This window comes from Anser brachyrhynchus (assembly GCF_964034855.1).
Source record: "Anser brachyrhynchus genome assembly, chromosome: 2".
Taxonomy (NCBI): Eukaryota; Metazoa; Chordata; class Aves; order Anseriformes; family Anatidae; genus Anser; species Anser brachyrhynchus.
In genome coordinates, this window is record NC_137695.1 from 27,161,853 (window position 1) to 27,166,564 (window position 4,712).

The window sequence follows — 4,712 nt, forward strand, 5'->3', positions numbered from 1 at the left end:
AAATTCCCAGCACAATTAAGGGCAGGTTTGGGGCTTTGTTTTGAAAACGTGGTGAGTGTCTGGGAAGCAATCCAGCCTCCTGGTTCTCCATAGCTCTGCCATGCTGTAATCCCTGGAGCGGTGGCTTGGGTGGCTGGGGCACCCTGGCCCCTCTGCCATGTCCTGCTCCCATGCTGGAGGTGGCAGGAGCAATGAGATGAGCACCAGCCAGGCCCTTTCTGCATGCCTGGGAAATCTGCCACTCGAGGAAAATCCCCAGCAGGAGCCTGCCATACATTTTTTGTTTGTGCAGTGCACGGCATGATGTTGGCATAGGAATCAAATCAGGGTGGAAGTTCTGTCACAATACGTGATTTTTAACCGAGAAGAACTAGGGGACAGAAACCATTTTAATATACATTTTGCCTTATAGATGGAGACAAAGAGGAGGGGAGAAGGCAGTGTTTAAAAAGAAGGAAATGTGTTTATCATGTGTGTGCGAAACGTTTCTTCATAGAGCAACGTGGAGAACAATATTACTTTTGTGCTCTGCTAAATTATCAGAATTGCAAACACAATTCAACTTTCAAGCAAGAATGAGATAAGAATGCCAAATCTACCACAGCAGCTCAATAGCACCAGCACCTGGTAATGCTGTCTGTTTTTTGTTTGCAAATGAGCATTTGTCTCTCTATCTCCATGGAGAGCTTTTATATCTAATCCTGTCAATTTGTATTGCAGATACTGCATTTCCCTAGAATTAGCGTAACTTCCCATATAACTTCTGAGAAATTATTAGGTGTGATTTTCAAAAACTTCAAGCTTTTATAGTAAAACTCCTTTTGACTTGACAGAGCTATACTAGCTGGGGATCAGGCACATCTGAAAATCATATCCATAAATAACAGCACCTTTTTGAAGATGCAAAGTGTTTTGTTTTGACATAATAGTGCTTCTCATTCTAAGTTCTTCACAAACGGTTGGTAGATGAGTTTTATCTCATGCCTAAAATGTACGTATTTAGCATATTCAAGTGGCAAAATGGTAATCCAAAGAAAACCAAATGTGCTTTCCCTTCTTCAAATCCTTGTTCTCCTTTGCTTTTACTCCATACAATGTGTTCCAGCTTGTATGGCTGATGATCTCTCCTACATCAAATATTCATAACTTCACCTCCCTCCTTAGTGACCATTTAACATCTTTTGACACCACTAGACCCATCTGCTAAAAGCCTTGTCCATAGCCCTATTTTACTCAGGTTCTTATCCTTTTGATTGCTGTTTCTTTCAGGGTTTCATTTAGACCATACAGATCTTTCCCCTTGTCATGGACAGAATTTGCAGTCCTCTCTCAGGATCCAAATAGAAATATTGCTCTAATTCTCCAGATTCATTTCAATGAATGTAGTGCTCCCTGAACACATCATTGTTAGTTAAATGTTTGTGTATCTTGAATGTAAATCCTCCAATTTAAAATTAGAAAAATCCCATACGAATTACTGGGAAGAGGGCGTGAATTACTTTGCTTATTTCAGCTGCAAACATTTCAACTCAAAATATTGATATACAAAATATTATCGTAATTTCGGTCGCATCACATACAAAGACACATAAGCACCCCTGAAATCTGGGAGACTCAGAGACATACATCTTTCCCCTTGCTTGCACAAGTGTCTTTGAGTGTTTTGTATTTTGGAGGAAATAAAAGACATTCCCAGGCTTATTACAAGATCATTTTGACAGAGGATTTTTTAACTTTTTTTTTTTTTTTTAAATCATGGAATTTTGAAGCTTGGTGGTTATGGTGTTATGATTATATTTAAGATTTAGTTGGTCTTTAGCAATTAGTAGTTGTCAGCTGCCTTTCTAGTGGTTGTGCCCAGAGACATTCCTTGTGGTAGATCCTATAGGCTTACCTCTCTGGGTGCAGAGGTTCCTCCTTTGCTTAGGGACAGAGACTTTTCTGTCATTTCCAGCAGGAGGATAGAGTTTCTCTGCATCTGACTCACTGTAAATTTTTGTAAATTTAAGTGACAGGTTGATGTTTCTACTGCATAGGCCTGAAGGCCCTACCCTGCTGCCCTACTGAAAAATGTGGCCTGTCAAGAGACCTCTTCTGCTCCTGTCCTTTCTAGAAGGAAACTTTACTCTGCTGCTTCTTCTTATCAGTCCAGAGGCTTTGAAGGCATTTCCTAGGAAGAGCTACCTAGAGACAGAAAATTAGATACGCCACAGCCATATCCTCATCTTCTCTGACTCTGTATTGCTTAAAGCCGGTGGCTGCAAATCATATTAACTACTATTGAAGAATGGTTGGGATGGACTTGAATGACTCCCAGCTCTTTTTTTTTTTTTTTTGGAAGAGTTTTATTCTTGAGTCTTCACAGAGTCGGTGGATTATTATCATGACACGTTATCAAACAGTGCACCTTCCCCTACCACCAGCTACGAGTCCCCACTCTCCCCCTTGGGTTAGTTCAGGCGCAAGGGTTAGGCCTTAGAGCAGAGTGTGGGACACTGACAAGACAGTGTCCCCATCCCCTGAAAAGGGTGAGCAAGACAAACCAGGTAGCATGGTCTGACATTCACCCCCATCACATTTCTGATGGTCGCTGATGACTTCTACTGCCTTTGCCATTTATTCTTGTCTCATGGCATGGCACTTTTCATGTTGTGGGCACTGTCAGCGACCACCCCAGCCCAGGGGGTGCCACAGCAACATCAGGCTGTACTCTGCAAGTGAGCACAAGGGAAATACAGTTCAGCCTCCCAAATAAAGCCCAGCACCATACGTGTGTCTTTCAGTAGGAGCCATGCTCTGAGCTGTAACAGAGCAGGTCTGGCTGTCCCTTGACCACCATCAGCCAATACGTCCAGACACAACCACCAGTCTCCTTTTGTCACTTGTCAGTGCCTGCTGCTAGTGATGTTTTCTTCTCTTTGTAGCTGAGTTCCACACAAAGATCCCTGATTAGTCAGCAAATTCTGGTAAAGATCAAATTTGAACCAATATAGTGTCTATGAGAAAAGTAGTTCATCCTCCCTTCTCAGCTGGGGTGGGAAGACCAGGGAATGTGACTGATTCTTACAATAAAGGCCAACACATCTGAAGCACTTCAGTTCAGTAGTGCTATTCCTACGTTGGCCTTTCCATTCAGGATTTTGCATCTCAGACACAGATGCCTCACAGCACCCTTCTGAATTACAGCAGACTCTTGACATGGCAGCAGACATGACATGTCCCTCTGTGGCTGCTCATGTCAGAGAAGGGCAGGTAGGCTATCACCCTCTACTACTCCTCAGAAAGTGTCGGTGGGAGGTGGTCTTTCCTGGAAGTTTGAATCTGTCAGGTAAGGAATTGGTGATGACCTTCAGTTTCTGAAAGATCCTCACGCACTTTTTATTCACTGGAAAAAATCTCACCACCTACCCATTTAAAAGGAAATTAAAATGACTTTTGGAGACAGAGATGCTTGCTTGACTCTTCTTACTGTTAAAAAAAAAAAAAAAAAGAGTTATGAGTACCCTAGAAGGAGATAGCAGCACCAGGAGAAACCTGCTGCTTCTGCTGTGTTAAGTTCTCATTCACTTATCTGACAACAAAAACTCTAAAGAACTTCAAAAGTAGCTTTTCTTATAAAAATGTCCCATTTTCCCAAAAGGACATTTACATCCACAGGCCAGTCAGCCAGCCTGGAATATAATTTTACCAAACTGTTACACTTACCTCTGTTTTTAGACGCAAATCCTTTGATGACCTCAGTGGGGTTCTACATGAAGGAAAAGGCCCATTCATGGGAGTCTAATTGTAAGAAAAGAGCCCCAAAGTGAAAATACGACACCTGCAATCGCGGTATAGTGTTGAATAGTTGGTAAAGTTTTCAAAGCAAGTTTTGTGGAACATCAGGACTAAATTTTCAGGTACTGGTTCTCCATCTCCAGCTGACGTCAGCTGGAACTGCTTGCTCTTGAGACTTCTGGAAGGTAGGGCTTTTGTACTTTGCTTTACACATCACACATTTTAGAATTGTTTCCCAGGAAAGCTGTGTGTTTTCCATAAAAAAGAAAAACCTCTAAAGCAATTTTTATTTGTCTTCAATATCTGTCAAAAAAGCTGTGTTAGTCTTTTCCTCTCCAAATAACCAAGTTAAGGTTTGCAGCCAAAGTTTGGCATCTTCAGTTTAATGTAGTCAAAGTGTACAAGAAAACTTTGCACATAATTTAGAAGTCTAAAGCAGTTGTTTAAAAAGGAAGAGCAGGTTTAATTGAGCATACAACCACGTCAGCTTGTCATTCCTGGAGCAGGTAGTGTCTGCAGACTGGGGCTGAAAAGTGTTGCAGTAGATGTCTGACTAAATCTTGAATTTTCAGGGAAAAGGAACTGATCCAACATTTTTCTGACACCTAAAGATCCGACGGAGGACAATTGGGATGTGCAATGAACTCAAGCCTGGGGAGGTGGACTGGAAGTTATTGGCTTAGTAGAATGTAGGGAATAGAAAGAAGCCCAGTTCAACTCAGTATTTCAACGTTGGTCCAGATGAAGCAATTGGCTTTCTGTAGAGTGACTCCTGGGTGGGGTCACAGTAAACCTGGAGGCAACGCTTTCCACAGGGCTGCTGAAACCCATCTGAGCAGGACTGGCTGCAAAAATCAGAGCCTCGGTTGTTAAAATCTGAGGATCACAAACACTCATCAGATAAAGCACAGGTTTGGGGTGAAAAAAGAGAGGAT

General features: G+C 42.1%; 1 long non-coding RNA gene across 1 annotated transcript; it reads right to left on the reverse strand.

Annotated features, from left to right (window-relative positions):
- Positions 1-2,203: 2,203 nt before the first annotated feature.
- Positions 2,204-4,433, reverse strand: LOC308189145. Its single transcript, XR_013946045.1, has 2 exons — positions 3,706-4,433; positions 2,204-3,468 (listed from the first exon to the last, which is right to left on the reverse strand). It is a non-coding gene; the product is annotated as an uncharacterized lncRNA (long non-coding RNA).
- Between the last annotated feature and the right edge of the window lie 279 nt (positions 4,434-4,712).